This window comes from Lepisosteus oculatus, chromosome 9 (genome assembly GCF_040954835.1).
Source record: "Lepisosteus oculatus isolate fLepOcu1 chromosome 9, fLepOcu1.hap2, whole genome shotgun sequence".
NCBI classification, from domain to species: Eukaryota; Metazoa; Chordata; class Actinopteri; order Semionotiformes; family Lepisosteidae; genus Lepisosteus; species Lepisosteus oculatus.
The window spans coordinates 34,465,728-34,482,910 of record NC_090704.1 but is presented as its reverse complement, the minus strand read 5'-3'; the positions used below and the strand labels follow the sequence as shown (position 1 = coordinate 34,482,910).

The 17,183-nt window shown below is 34.6% G+C and overlaps 1 protein-coding gene across 2 annotated transcripts in view; it reads right to left on the bottom strand.

Annotated features, from left to right (window-relative positions):
• ca10a (carbonic anhydrase Xa) overlaps window positions 1-17,183 on the bottom strand; it is a 234,415-nt gene that overhangs the window by 182,749 nt on the left and 34,483 nt on the right. The window lies entirely within an intron of this gene.

Genomic DNA, 17,183 nt, shown 5'->3' with positions numbered 1-17,183 from the left:
AAGTAGCTACAAACACAAACAGAAGACAGTATTCAATCTTGATACAGCATTAAGACAATTATACAAGGGCTTGCTGCAACATTTTCAAAAAGCAGGATCTTGCGTTTTAATGAAAGAAATTTGAATGCAAATTACATTAGCTCATTCTCAGCACTGTGAGACTTTTGACAAGTGCTTCTAAATAAACTGTATTCTTATTAGTCCAATCAACAGCACTCAAGAGTTGAGGTTTGTTATCTGAAGATGAAGTCGATATAAAGTTACAAGCAATGGGGCAAAAGGGACTCCTCTAAAGTCTTGGCCCACACATGCCAGATCCTGAACTACAACAGATGCCGTGATTGAAAGACTTTCTCATTTATTAGCACAGAAGAGTGTGTGGGGCCCTGAGACAATAGCAACTAAATTGGAGCCAGAGGGAAAGCCCTCTATAGCATCCTCAGGTGCCTGCACTGTCAGTACGAGATGCTGAAAGATGCAGAAGATGATATGCATGAATTCCTGAGCAGTGTTCAAGGGCTGATGAAGTTTGGCTTTTTGCTCAATTGTTAAGATCGTCAGACAAACTCCCCTAACAGGGCTCAGTACTCTGAGCTCCAGAAATGTATATACTCAGGAGAAAATGCACATGAAAGGCCCTCTGCATTTGGAAACAAAAATTACTGAAACATAACCCATCCATTGTTACCGGGGTTCTTATAAATGATAAATGAGGTTTGAAGAGTTTGAAACAAAAACATTGAAATAAGGCTAAAATGTGCTTGCACTCACATGAAGCTCTTCAGGTAGGCAGCAGATGTGCACAACTAAGATATATTGTGAAAGGAATGTGACTTTGAAACCTGGTTTTCAAAAGGCACATTTCATTTTCTCAAATCAAAACATTTATAATTTTGTAAGCAAGGTTATTTCGTGATTTACAACACTGACTTATAAACCATCCTTTACATTAGTGTTCTTATATACATGTAGTGGACAAAAAAAAGAGAAACAAGAGGGTAAATGTGGAAAACAATATATAACAACATTGCATGCATAAAAATACAGGATAAGCTAAACTGTCTGTAATTATGACTAAGTGTGTACTCCAGGATCATGGTATCTGTGCATTAATTGAAAGTACAAGGCAAAATGAGCAAAAAACAGAAGATCAATTGATTGCAAATTTCAGCCTGGGGCACAAGCAGCCAAAAAAAGCAGTATGGTACTCCACAGAGCAGCGTACCATAGTTGGTCATCACATCTGGCAGTGGTGCAAAAAGCACTTGTAATGGACTACCCAGCAGTACAGAAATGAGATATATTTAGATGAATTATCCTTCACCAATGGATGTTCTTGACCAATGGATGCATCCTAATTAAATATATAGTCCTTGGAGTGCTTGGTTCCGACAGGGAATGGATCTGCTGATTTTCTCCTCATTGCTTCAATGAGAAACACTTACCCTACTTACTGATAGCAAACCATTCTACTTAAAGAAATTAAAGCATTAAAGCATTAAAATTAATTAAAGCATTATTGCATATTATGTGCAGACTTGCGTTTTAGCAGAATTGTTGGATATATCTTGTAAATATAGTTCCCAGGACTAGGATCCAAACTTTGGGAGACATTGCTTTGTTTTGTTGCCTCAAGGGTGTGGAATGATTTCACAATACATATTAAATCTTGAAAATCTATCAAGAGTTTTAAATTTTGTCTTTAAACTTACTTTTATAAACTAGTTTAGCATTATGTGTAGTTAGTTGTATTAAACTGACTATCAATGTGTTTCAAATACTTTTGCTTTGTTTTATTGTAAAGCAGATGTGTCATGAAAGATGCTATATAATTATTATAATTTTATTGACTGATGCAAGCTTTCACAAATATGATGAGATACTGTATGATTAGGTCCAGTTCTATCAGCTGTGAGCTATAAAATATCTTCAAGTGTCACAGTAACTAACTTAAAAGTTTCACTATATTTATGAACATTATCATAAAGCACAGGGTCTGACAATGGCTGTGCACTGATCATCTGATATTCTGCACAAAATAAAATTTCCTAAGCATCATTTATACCTTATCAGGTAACATAATAGTAGAATTTCAGATAATCTGTCATAGTTAGAGGTAAAATTGATTTAAACATTTAAATTAGATCATTACAAAGGGAATGACCAAAGGATTAGCTTTTCTTCATAAGTAAAAGCTTTCAAGGTTAATTTCAGAGGTAAAATAATTTACTGATCAAAGAAACCCGTTTTCATTTTACATGTGAATAAATAGAAAACAATGGAATTGGGGTTCATTTTGGAGATAGGAATAAAGTATATACAGTGTAAGAATCAGAAATGTTTGTATGATGTACTGTATATGAAATGTTTGGGATGAATATTCATTAGAGATAACTTACATTTCAAAGTACATAAATATGGGGCTGCATTTTCCAGTACACTTTTTGCATAAAAACATCTGAACTGATATGCTACTGCATATTAAATAGACATTAAACGATGCATTTTTACTTCCAATTAAAATATAACAAAACACCTACAGAAAATATAATAAATACAGTATATTTAAAATTGTTTACAGGCTTGCTTAAAAGTTTCAGTGTGATATCTCACAATCAGTTTACAAACATAAGTTCATAAAGAAACATAAATTGGGTATGGGGACATACTTATTTCATATTGTCTATTTTCCTTTACTAAAAACAGAGTTAATTTTACCTAAGCATTAATTGAAAAAAGTAATTTATCATTCAGAATAAATTAATAAACATTTTCATGTTAAATACAGAAAGAAATCTTATAACCTTTTATTGAAAGATCTTGTTTCAATTAGACTTCCTTACGTAAATACTTTAACATTTTTTTTCCAATGACAAAATGAACTTTAAAGCATTTGAACCTACAAGCACAGATTATTACTGGTAAAGAAAAGAAGTGCCCAAATCCCTAATTTAAGTAAAAGAAAATAACGTAGAATTCCATCAGATCAGTATACGGTACATCACCATCCATATTATAAAAAATAAAGGCTTCTTGTGTATCATCAGCACTTTTTCGCTATTTCAACAAAAAACTCTAATGGCATTTGTTTTTAGACCAAGGTCTTGATCAAGGATATTATGTACTGATAAAAAAGCAAAAACTATTTAAAAAATTCAAAGCTTGTTGCTTCTTCCCTGACAGTGTCACACAGTTCATGCTGTGGTACAGACTGTCCTTGTACTATAGGCTCAATTGTCAAATTGGGTGATCTTAAAGGACTGGTCATGTAAAACCGCAGTTAGATAGTTGTTGGCCTTCCTCTTTAGTTTGTTTTTAAAAAGTATGATCCAACACACCACCTATACAAGAAGATAATAACATGACATTTGTGGCAGTTCCTTGACCTTCCTCTCTGTGGTTCAGCAGAAATAAAGGAATGGGTTTCTAGAGCAGACACCTGCTATGCTCTGTTTCCTAATGAATATTTATTAGTTATTTATTAATTATATTCTTGGACTTCAAAATTTACCTTTGCTTAGTTTCCTGTTAAATCTAATCTGAATGAATCATTCTGTGCTGTTACCTTGACTTCCTTTGCTTTTACTGTGTGCCCATTTCTTTGCTTTCTGTATTATTGTGGATTTTCAAGGACCTTCACACTCACAGCCAATCTGGCTACAGTTAACCCAGACTCAAACAAATTAACTTTCCTCCCACAAATCAAATAATCTGAAGCTGCTGTGGCAGCAGATGAGTACCTTTTGATGCCAGAGTACCAGAGTGCTATTGCCACACACAATAGCCACAAACACAAAACAAATCATGTCAGTATATAATAGTAGAAAAGAATATAGCTCCTAAGGGTGGAAATAAAGGTAATCAGGGTTGGACTGGATGTCACCAGCCTGGGCCTAGGTCATGTTACTATCTCACTGTGACAGTTTTCCTCAAGAAGCAATTCCTCATATAATTATTTGGATGAGTTGGATTCTCCAAGCAGGGAAGAGTAAGGATTCATATGGCATTGCTAGGATTAATTAGGTTCCACAAATATTAAAGTGTAAGGATTCCCATGGTAATGTAGGGATTAGTTAGATTACCCTGGATAGTACTGTATTGGGATTAGTCAAATTCCCCAAAACGGAAAATTAGGGGTTCCTAAAGTAGGGAACAATAGGATTGATTTCCCAGCATAGGGCTGGTATTTGTTTGGTTCCTCATTCAGAAAAGAGTAGGAATTCCTTGGGTTACTGCTGGTATTAGTTCTCCAATCTGGGAAACATCAGAATTGACACAGCAGTGTTAGGATTTGTTAGATTCCCTGGGTATATTTGGGATTAGATAGCCACTGTTTCCCTTCTATAGGTAAATCAGCACAGTAATTTGGGTTAAGGGTTATATTAGCTACTAACAAGATGTACATAAAACCCACATAATCAAATTCAGTTGGCCACAAGCATCAGGGATAATATTTTAAAATGGCAGTTCCATTATGAAAAAAATGGTGGAGGTAATAGAAGCCAAAGGAATGGATTTACATATTTTTAAAGTTCATCCATATATTCTGAGGACTTTCTTCACATTTGGAAATTCTGCACTAGTTTAGTAAGAAAACATGGAATCCTGTTAATAAAAAGCACCATCTGATGTAACAATGGTGTCTTCAGTGTGAACATCCTTAACAGGACAAGGAATAATGCACTCCATTTTCCCTTAGGTTCTGTGTAGCCATTGCCAACACATACTGCAAAGAAGGACTTACATTTAAATAAACAGGGATATAAACATTCCCCTGATACAAGTAAAACATTAACCATGTCAAAGAATGTGAAAGGTAACTATTCTCTCACAACCAAATGAATTCAATATCGGGCATATTGACACTAATAGATCCGAGATCAAAAACCCAAATTCCAGTTCTGTTTCTAAACATCACTTTCTGATAATGTGAATCTAGTTTGTATTTGTCTTTTTGTAATTTTATTACATCTCCTCTGATTTTGCACTGGGCTTTCAAATCACATAATCTCTGTCATGTCTGGTTAATAATAAGCAAGCAAACACCGGATGGAGGTTATCAAGTAGGATGAAATGTAATATGATTTACACCACAGACTTGTGCAGCAGCCAAGATTTCTTCCAATACTAAAATTAGAATAGTAAACACTGTGTTCCAAACCAAGACACCACCTTAATTACAAAGAATGTGCACATAGAGCTGGGTAAATCCAGTTTTTCATTTCAACATCCAAAAATAATGGATGTCAGAAGCTTGTTTATTTTCCCTTTGTACATCACCTTGAAATTCCTGAAGTGCCTTGTAATCTACATAATCTACTCTAACCACTTCACTTTTTGATTGCAGTTTATAAAATAAAATATAAACATCTATAATGAAGGATTAGTACACAATTTACTTTGAAAAATTCAGTTTACAAAACCTTAACAATGTCACATTGAGTTTGTGCGTTGACAAGATTAAGCCAAAAGATTTTAATTGTTTCCTCCCTTTAGCACTTCAAGTTTATCAACATGATTAAGAGAACTGGAGAATAATATCTCAACAATACAGAATATGGCTTGGTCACTCGACAAGGAACGTGTTTAGTGTGCAAGCCTTGCACTTCTAATTCATGACACTGGCTGGCCATGTGATTCACCAAGTGCATGGTCAAGACAGGTGGGTTTGAGAGGGTCAAGGTATCTTCAACAGAGAAGATACTCTTCCAAGGCAAGTGTCACTCAGTTTGCAAATTCTGGTGAGAGCTTTACTCCACTCCAATCAATCCTTACTTTTCCTGTAGGCACTGCATGGACTTTCAATGTGAAAACTCATGGATGTCTTAAAAATGTTTAAATCAAATTAACAGTGGTATTTCCAAATGTTAAAAGAAAGAAAATGTTAAATAAAACAGTCTGTAAGTTTCCAATGAGCATGTTGGTTTCTGGAAATGTTCCAGATGTCAAATTACCATCTCACCATCTCAAGTCGGACCCAATAAGAATTACTTTCTTATTTAAATTAAAGAAAATTAATAAAATAATAATACTCTATAAAAATCAACTTAATATGTCTATTAAATGTCCTATTGTCTCTCACCAACCATGGCCTCCTAATAATCTCCATCTATGAATTGACTTCATTACTCTGCTCTCCTCCCCACTGATAGTTGATGTGTGGTGAGCGTTCTGACGCACTATGGCTGCCGTTGCATCATCCAGGTGGATGCTGCACATTGGTAGTGGTGGTGGTGGGGAGTCCCTATTACCTGTAAAGCGCTTTGAGTGGAGTGTCCAGAAAAGCACTTTATAAGTGTAAGCAACAATTATTATTATTATTATTATTATTATTAATAATAATAATAATAATAATAATAATAATAATAATTATTAATTATTAATTAATAATTATTTAAATGACATTTTCCAAAGTATGACTCTGAGATACAATACAAATTCAGAATGTTCTTAAATACTTACAGTGTTTGTCAGAGATAATGAAATCTGAATGGGGAGCTGTATCAGTGTGCATTCAGGTGGGTGACACCTGAAGAGGGCTCAACAGCCGAAACGTTTATTCTGTCTACTTTTCAGTGTGGAATTAACTTTTATTTGCTCCTTTGTACATCGTATCACACGATGATGAAATCTGTTAACTGTCCATAATAATGTGTATGTGTTATATGTCTATAACATCACAGGGCATTAATAAAACAAGAAAACTAATTGAAATTCTGTAGAGATTCATCTTCAGTTGGTTCCAGGGCTGTTTGTTTCTTAGTTATTTTTAAAAAACATACCTTAGATCAGCAAAGTTGGGTATATTATTAAATATTAATCAGAACTTAAAGCTGTGGAACACCTGGGGTTCTGCTGCAAAAAAGCAGGAGACACTCCTCTGAGGCATATAGCTGCTCAGATCTCAACAAATTAGATTCCCTGCATGTCTATCAACCAGCAGGTACTGAAAATCTTAATGCTCAGAGCCCAATTTACAACAAAGGAAGCCATCCAGAGACTCTCCATTTGCATCAAACATCCTGCTTTGCTTGGAAAAGGGACAAAAGCCCTTCAGTTTATCTCAGAGCACATCAAAAGACTAAGGTGATGTTGGAAAAATAAACAGGTAAAAAATGTCAGATAAAGAAAACTATGGAATGGGTTATGAGACAGTGAAATCTGTTTATTTTACATAATGGAAAAACAAATACCCAGCATGAGACAAGCCCTATAAAGTGATAACATCTTCACATTTGCTTATTGGTACTGTACAGTATGTGATCTAACCCTAACAGCTTTCATGCTTGTAAACAAAATGCTAATAACTGCATCAGACTCCTGCTACATTATTTCCTACTGACTCTGATGGTCGTGGGAGGTAGTGTTTAATGAGAGTACAATGATTTTGAAAGGGCTCTAACCGAATCAGATGGAAATTTACAAATGACTGTGTTAACAATATAAAAAACTAAAAGGAACAATGCTGAAATCAAGACAAAAGATTAACTTCTAAAAAAGACATGGATCTTGCATGATGCATTAACAGTACATGAACAGCTTGGGGTTTTCAATTTTGTTCTGAGCACATCATTTGGACTAGTCATTGTGTGAAAATGAAGAAAAAAAAACGTAATTGGATCATTTGGTTTAAAAGTTATAATTGTTTTTAACAGATGGAAAACGTTTTTTTCACAAAATGAAAAACTCGATATCTGCAAAAGTTCATCAAGGAAAATGTGCTTTCACATGCTTTTTCACTTGACTTGTGTAAAATGGCTTCCTTTGGTCATGCAATGTGACCCTATACAAATAACATCAGGATAGTTCAGTGCCTTTTCACTGTTCTGGGGCATAGTGAAATAACCCAGGATTGTTTTCCAATGGTCAGAGGGGAAAAACAAACATTTCTCAAGGTGGCTAAAAACAAACATTTACTGTAAAGCAGAAGTAAAGAATAAAACCATTCACTGCTGAGTAACTGGGATACAGTAAGTCTCATTCTGGTACAATGTCAACAGTAAATGGCTGTTGAGTGCAAAAGCTACCAAATTGCACACATGAATATACTGTACGTGTTCACTTTTCCCCAAAGTGAATCAGTACAGTCAGTACCCAGCTTTTCATAACAGACAAGGTCAAGTAACCAGATATACAGTAGGCGTGAGTGGATTAGTTCCATTTTATGCTAAGTTGTCTTCTGCAGTTGTATTATCTGTTGCAAAGGTAATTCACTGGGAACCTTCACTGCTGCACCTAATTATAAATAAGCATTCCATAAACTTTGAAAACAATACCATTGGTGAACACACACAGTTTAATTAACAATAGTTACACAATGAAATAAACAAGGGAATTTCACAGCAGCAGCAAAGGTGTGGCAGTACAGGGATTTAAATCTATGGACTGCCCAAGTGTCTTCTCCTAAGTGTCTACAGACAGTTGTTCAAGGGCATAACCTGAACCATCTCACTGGCTCAAATCTAGGTTATGTCATTAGCTGACTGTGACAACGATTTCACAAGCTGTGCTAGACCACTGGCTGAGCACTTCTGGGAATGGATGGGCTGGAATGGGCTGGACACCAGTGAGAGTACATTGTTATCCCTGCATCATTATAGCTCCATGTGGTCCAGACTTCACTCAGAGAGTTTTGATATTACATATTTTAGTGAAAACACGGCAGGGTCCTCAACTCTTCTGGACCAGAACAAAGGCTGTTATGGCACTTAAGTCATTACAGAAACACTAATAATTTCAAAAGAAGAACTAGCAATAGCAAGTTTTGAAGTGAAATAAAAGTTGGGAAGTGGGATAAGAGAGAATCTCCCAGATAGTGTTTACTTGGCATAAGAACCTTGGCAATATAAACATCGTTTTAATTTGCAAAGGAACAAGTAAAGGTTTATTTCATGCTGAAAAGAGAAGAAAAGGAACACAAAATAGGAAAAGAAACATTGTGTTTATTTTCTTCTCTTTTCAGCATGGAATAAACCTTTACTTGTTGCTTTGCACCCTATGCATGCTGACGCAGCTACCTACTTGAATTGTTTTAATTTTATAATTGTATACACCAAACAATGTCCAAAGGTTCTTACAGAGAAATAACTGATCAGTTTTACGCCAATGTTCTGTTCTTCTTTCCATAGTGAAAAAATACATTTTATAAGAAGGAAGACAGCCAACTCTGCGTATTAAGTGTATAAACAAAGACTGCAGAATATCCTTGAAGACAGGAGTCATACCGGTAATAAAACTTCACTCAGCAGTAGGCACTTTTGGCTTCAGGCTCTATCTACAGTTTATTTCCCAGAGGACTGTGGAGAAATACGTGCTTTACAGTTCTTTGAAATTAAATATAATATAATTTAAATGGATAAAATAAATCAAGGGGATTTTGAAAATGTATTATGGTTTATGACTATCCACAAATGTTCAGTGTTTTAGAGTTGTCCATGTGGGATTCAAAACAACACAGAAATGTGTCTGCATATAGTATGTGAATCCCAGTGATAAGCACAATGATTACCCCATGTCTCAGACATAAGGATGATTTTTTTAGGGTGATTCTACAGAACTTTGAATTTAATTTCTCCTCAAGACGATTGTGGTGGGACTATGCTAATAATAATTCACCATGACACATTAATACATTTGAATGAAGAAACATACAGTTGTCTAAATAAAGTAGTTATTATTACTTAATATGTGTTACTATTACAAAACAAGACAACTTTGTCTTTAAAAAGCAGTTTTAAAAACTGATTTCTTACTAGCTGACTTCACTTTTTAAAGGACACAAAAGCCTTGACAAAAAAGCTTCTCACACCCAAAACGCAATAATTTATACTAGACAACATTAGTACTCATGATTCCATTAAAGGAGAAATATTGGCATTTCAAACCACTCAATTTTTGTATGTGCTCTGTAAATATTTCTGCAATGAGTGAAAGAAATCAACACAGCCAACCACAGATATAGAGGCAATTCTGTTTTTCTTTAAGAACCATTCATCTCCATATCCTGTCAAATCTAAATTCTTTTGGTTTTTCAGTCAGTTTTAAGCAAGAAAAATGTAAAAGCAGCCAGATCTACATCTTTCCTCATCGAAAGGCAATGAGTCAAAGAAATAGGACATAGCTACTGTATGTTAGAGGGAACATATGTTTTGACTTTCTATTATATCTTATTAGAAACACTTACATAATTGAATATTGCATTTTTGCAGGTCAGTTTGGATACATGTTTCAATATTTCTATATAACCATGTTATGCGTGATTGGTATAACATGTTTTATTTTTTATCAGTTATTTAGCAATTCATTCCCTGTGAACTGGTCACAACATGTAGCCTTTTCTAGTTACTAACCCCCTCTGGGTCCTTAATACTTCTTTTCCTTTTTCTTTTTTGATGTTGAATGTGTGTAATGTCTGACATATGAATATGTCAGATAATAACTGCATTGAGATTCTCATCCTGCAGATGCAGACCAAATGGTTATAATCACCATTAAAATTATTTTTCCACCTTGTATTTAATTAATTTGGGAGGCTGCTTTGACTTGTCATGATTACAATCATACTTACTCATGCTTATTCCTCCATACAAAAAATCCTAATATTTAAAACATACAACCATTAAATGAGAAAAGACTCCACACTTAAATAAGGTGGCTCTAGAGATCTCAGCATAGAAAACAATCACAATGGCAATGTTGGAGTGTTGGCAGTGATGGAGGCTTTACTTTTGTTTCCAATAGAAAGACTCTAAAAGCAGGTCTTCCAAGACTACTGCCACCACTGACCCTGTGAAAACCCTTTCTAGACTAATTAGCCCCATTGATGAATGTGGAATTAACCACCACCAATAATTTAATTAATTAAAAAAGTATCCCCCAGGATAACCCTATCTTTGCTCACAGGTCAGCTGCTATTACAGTCTCTGCAACAGTTTACAATCTTGTGGGCTACATATCACATTGCATTACTATCCCATATTATTATTGTTACAGACTGATGTCTGAAACAATTCTATTCAATAAGCAAATAATAGTAGCTCCTGGTCCCCGTTTTCATTTTTGTGGCTTTTGAACCTGAGGCATTTACAGACTTTTTCAAGAATTTTCACAGGTTTAATGCCTGAAATACAGTATACAAATGTCTTGGCTAACACACAAAAAGTCAATGTATTTGTTAATACTGATTTTCAATTGATTTCAAAGTGTTAACCTTTTCTTTCAGAGGCACAGAAACAGATTAATGTAACTAGTTTATTCACTGTAAATGTATATCCTATGTTTTCACAATGATATATGCATTAGTGCATTGATATAAGATTGTACATGCTAAAACACTGAGCTTTATTTACTCATGATTAGCTCACAAGCAACATGTGCTGCAAGTGTACAGTAGCTCATTCATGGTCCTCCCCCAGGCATCTCCCAGTGACCTGAAGCCACACAGCATAAACAGTAGGCAGGCAAACCAATCCAGTAAGCCAAAAGACTGGTCATGTGACCCAACAATCTCTTTCAAGCTGCACAGGTTCATACTACCATTACAGGCTTACAGTATACCACATGAGCCCTGTGACATCACTACTAACATTCAATTGCACAGGTTCAGATTATTTTAAAGCTATAAAAGAGCAACAGAATAAAAGTGGTGGATATATATATGTGTATATCCTCAATTCAAGAGAGTAGAGTTCCACTTTACAAAAGTTTTCTGAATGTTTTTTTTTCTTTGCTTGTCAGATTTCACCACTATGGCAAGGTGTCACTGGGAAGCATTTTTGTTCTGTCATTTCATTATACCGTAAATCTCCAGCTGACCTATGTCCTTGTGCTGTATTTACATACACAAATTCATGAAATGGGAATTAGTCATGAGTAAAAATGACATCTTTCTCATGACACCTGTGCTCAAGATGACCAGGTAGTTAACCAGAAGTTATCTTAATGACTTTTCTTTTTACCTGAATACTGTTCAGTCTGAAGTATGAAGAGGAGGATGGAAGGCATTTAAATTAAATTGTTTATGAAATAGTAAACAAAAAAGACAGAAGAAAAGCCAAAAAAACAATGTTGAATTAATTTACTAAGTAAAAAAAACAGAGGACTAACCAAAGACATTTTTATTTAAATTAATTAAACAAATAGCCTATATCTTTTTATTAGAGGAAATGAAAAGTACATTCATGTTTCATTATCTGAATTCATCATCTTTGTCTTAAAATGTTCCTTGCTGAAACACCTAAACATTTTTCATCCATGATACTATCCAAGGAAAAATGTCAAATTCAAGCATTCATGCATTGCTGTGGTTTCTAATCCTTGTCCTGGAGAGCCCTGACACTAAAGGTTTTGGTGTAAAACGCATATTTAAGCAGTGAAAAAAGATTATGTTAATCCATAAAAGATGAAGCTGAGCTAAAATGCCAATCAGCGGACTTGGCTGCTAAGTGTCATACTGAGAGACAATGATGGGCAGCTTTGTCTATGACAACACAGGGAACTGCAGGTCCTACAAATACTTAACGTTACCTAATTATATGTGGTTAATTGTATGATTGAGCACGGTGGTGAAAATCACTTTAAAAATGAAGTATTAGCAGGAAACAAGTTTAGGAAATGAATCAAAAGAGCCAAAAATTGTACACTTGCTAGCACAGACTCCAATCATTTACACATGTCAGTTTTCTACTGGCAATTAATAATTAAAATTATTTTACTTGACCTTCAGCAATTCAACTATAATAAATATCTGTTTTTCACTGATACTGCGAGCAATTGTGGTCACTATGTTACAATAAGCAATTTGACACTCAGCAATATGTGTCAGGACTAAACCCAACCTAAGGTTAACTTCATGTGATGTGCAGTACAGTATGATATCATCCCTGGTGCTACATCCAAGACTGAAGCAATAAGCAAGAGCATATAAGATGTATTCCACCTGAACCCCATACATCAAACAGCTGCTTAATTTCTGTAGATGCCACACATTCCTTTTGGTTGCTGAAATAAAGCACTGCATGAGGAGTAAATCAGCTATCTATCTCTTCATTTTTCCCTTTGCATTTGTTATTTTTGTCCTAAGGTTCGGGTTCACTATCACAATAACAACTGTGGTTCTTATTAGGTTACAGCAGCAACCTCTATCTTTACAAAACTCAAATACATTAGAGGTGTTTAAAATGATTGACATATTTATATACTGACAATCATCTAAAGTAAGTGTTAAAATTCTATAATTGGTGAATTCAAAGTACAAATTAAAAAAACTCATACAATAACTTAAATGGAATGGGTCATACATTCATCATACAGTATGTATAATAAGAGTCAACTATGATTATCCACAATGACTAATTGTGCAGAGTATAATTAAAATATTAATGTGACTATTTAAAACTGCTCCAAGCAACTTCCTTGTGCACACAGTATTCTATAATAAATTAATTTATTTAAAATGTGATGCATATCTAGATGATTTTTACTTGATGACTGTAAGAAAATCAATTTAGTAAATTAAACATACAAGAATTAGCTTGAAATCTCTATAGGTACTGTATATCACCCAAATAGACTTGTAAATTGTAATATAGACTCAAATGTTTTTTTTTCAGATGTTCTGTCTTGGGATTCCATTTCTTCCCTATTTAACCTCTTCCAGTTCCCCTAAGTATTGATAACTTCTTTGTATGCAAAAAAAAAGCCAGATATTTATCCTTCAGCAGGTTTTACAAGGTATTAACTTGAGATCACATCATAAACCTTTAGGTTTTTATGCAAATGATAGAGAAAGCAACACATACAGTAATAATGGGTCACATTCTACAATGCTTGAACCCTAATTATTAATATAAACAATAAATATCCTGTGGTTGCTCTGGTTTCCTCTCAAAGTCCAAAAACATACTGAAAGGTTAAAGAGCATGCATGTTTAAAGATATCAACTCATACACCACTGAGAATCACTATGAATACAGTAATAGTGTAGAAAATTTCTTCACATTTCCACAGGCATACTGTATTTCCCCTGTGAGGGAGAACTTGTGAATATCACAACACGTCTTTTAACATCTTTTGACATCTTTGCAATAATGCCTTCCCATCAACACATGATAAGTCACTTAGTGCTAATATCACTAATGCCCCTTTATCAGGTCTTTGTTGGCAAAGGTTCAGTAATTGCCAAGTTAAACTGAAGTCATGCAGTTTAACTGAATTATTAGTCAGTGTCTTTAAGGTGCTAAGATTTAGAACAGGAGTCAAGTATGCACATACTGTATGCTATTCACTGCCAGCTGCTTGTCAGTTATTTTAATACTGTAGGTACTGTAGCTGTACTGCATTATTCCAGCCACCTCTTGAAGCATTTGGGCATAGTATTCTCTGTTCAATCGCCTCAGTTTAGAGCAGACAGCCATCTAACCAAAATCTTCCAACAAAACCCACAGATCATCGGGAAAAGGCACAGCTATGACTGACACCATTTGTCAACTAAAATCATTAGGTACACAAATTAAATTCAGTCTCCCTGGTTTCAAAGAGCATTTTCTAACACCATACATTCATCTGGTATACAAAGCTATTCCTCAAAGGTAGATGTCAACTCTGTCCCAAATAAAACTGAGGCTTGACACTATTCTTTTTGCACTCTTCAAGGAAAAATTAAATGTGGCACAGAAATACAAATTTCTCTGTATGAAAACTGAATTATAACTTTTTTTTCCCCCTGTTTATCACTACTGTATACTGTATACTGTATTCATGTATTTTTCATATTAACCCCTAAATGTGGCAAATGTGTTTTCTGGTTATAGTTGGAAAAGACCAGAAAAAATGCTTCCGAACAATAAAGCTGGTATATATTCCTGCTGACTTCAACCACAAAAAAAAATGTTTTTGAAAATATTGTTTTTAAAAATGTTGAACATTATTTTAAAAAGTTATAACAAAAACAAAGAACAAATCTTAATTTGTTGGGAACAAACCTTCATTTAAAGCCCCTTTAGTGTTGTTCTTCTGTCAAAATGTTAGCTACACACACAAGGTGACTTTGCCAGCTTGCATTAACAGAGACTAAGGAACAGGAAAGTGGTTTACTGAAATGGAATCATTAGCTTCCTGACAGGGACTTCCGCTCCCCCAGCCCCTTATGCTATAGCAGAAACCTTGCTATTGCCTTATTTCAACACCTTTAAAAATTATTCATTATAAGACAGCACTCCAGTCTTGACAGGGTGCAGCACACCATCAGTCATCCAGTGCAAAATAATCTAAGAAACACAAGCATGCATATGTTCAGGAACTAAGAGACTTCTCTAAACACATTAGAAAGACTGTGCATCTGACAGAGGATATTATTTGCTACTCTATCTTTAATGCAACCCTTTGGAAGCGTTAGACCCTGAACTGGATACCAAGATGGGCTAACGGAGACTCAGTATTAAACAATCTGAGAAACAGTTTTCTCCTCCTTCAGTTCATTTTAACATCTCCAGGTAGCACAAGCAACCAAATTGACAATCTTTGACAACCTGGGAAGCAGCTCCACGTTTTTTCTGTCAGACGCTGCATGAAATATGTCTCTGAATAGCCTTTACTGGTTATGCAACAGCGGTTTCTTCAGAAGGTTTTCCTTTTCATGGGAAAAAGACAATAATCTTTATAAATAACACAGGGCAAAATTGATTCATCTTGCCAAGAAATAACACTGGCTTCCTGAAATAATCTCCACTGACATGGAAAACACACTCTAGTAAGAGCACCGTTTGAACTGTCATTCCAAAGACTTAGGTGACCTTGAACAAAAAAAACTCAATGCACTTTGCTCAATATTGATGCTCTCTCAGATGCACAAAGAAAAAAGGAAGGATTGGCTGACATAAGCTTTTGCTTTCAAAAAGAATCATATTTCCCAGGTATTGTTATCAAGCATATAACAGATCCCTTTAATAAAATGAAAAAAAATTGTCAGTGAGAAAGAAACTCTTTTGTAGTACTACAGTATACTTGTATTTGCAATGCTTTCTAAAATTAATTAAACGAAAAGTCTTTTATAGATTGAAACTATAATGCTTTAAATATTTTGGGTGCTTTAGAAATAATAACAGCCTTCCCAAAACAATTTAATATGAATCATCATCACTGTTGAGACAGTGGGACAGAAATTCAGAGAATCTTTGAGGATGTTCTACATCTGCAAGCATTTAAACTATTATTTATTATTATAGTATTGCACTATTATTACTATTTCTCTTTAAATCAGAAAACTGAAAATTAAGCCCATTTTATTTAGCAGATGGTGTGCTCTACAATAGAATAAGGCTTTACCTAAGACAAAAGATTCTGATCTGATGCAGGCAGGTGGTGACAGGATCAAAAATATCATTTAAAACATGTTGCAGACATCAAACATGTTTTTTGTCCATTGAAATCCAGTGTAATTCCACCCTACTGCCAGCAAAATATTATATCTAATGATTTTTTTCCATTTTCTCCACATACCATAGCTTTAAATAATTTAGTGCAGAATTATATCAGACTCTGTCCTTTTATCCAGCACCATTTAACTGCAAATCTGGAAATATAATAATGGGATATACATTTTACCACCTTTTAGTAACTTCACACATAAAATCAAACAACTGTATTAAAATTCTTTTACATTCCATGAACTTTACAGTTCCTAACATTACTTCATGTTCCAAAGAACACTGAACTGTAAAAAATGAAATCGCAGTCTATCCCATTATCCTATAAGTTAATATTTTATTGCAGACTTCAGCTGAAAAACAACTAGAATTTAACTGGAAAAGCTGAGAGATCCAGAGATCTATTGCACCTTATTTGTGTCAGCTACATCGTGTTTAAAGGGACACAAATGTCAGGACCTTGATCTGAAAACATACCCCTTCACTAAGTGTTGCTGACAAGCAGACTCTTCCTTCCCTGACAATGGCTTCGTAAGTGCAGGTAAAATAAAAGGTTTTGGCAAAGCAGTGTAAGACAATTCTGAAAATATGATTGGATATTCTAAACTAAAATTTAATTAAAGGTTATCATTGCCATTCCAGCTTCCTCGTTGAAATATGTATTAAGCTCAGTCAAGGTATTTAAATAGTTTTTAACATGTTTGATTTTAAGGGTTGATTACATTATTATTTGCCTCACCTGATGTCAACTTGGTTACT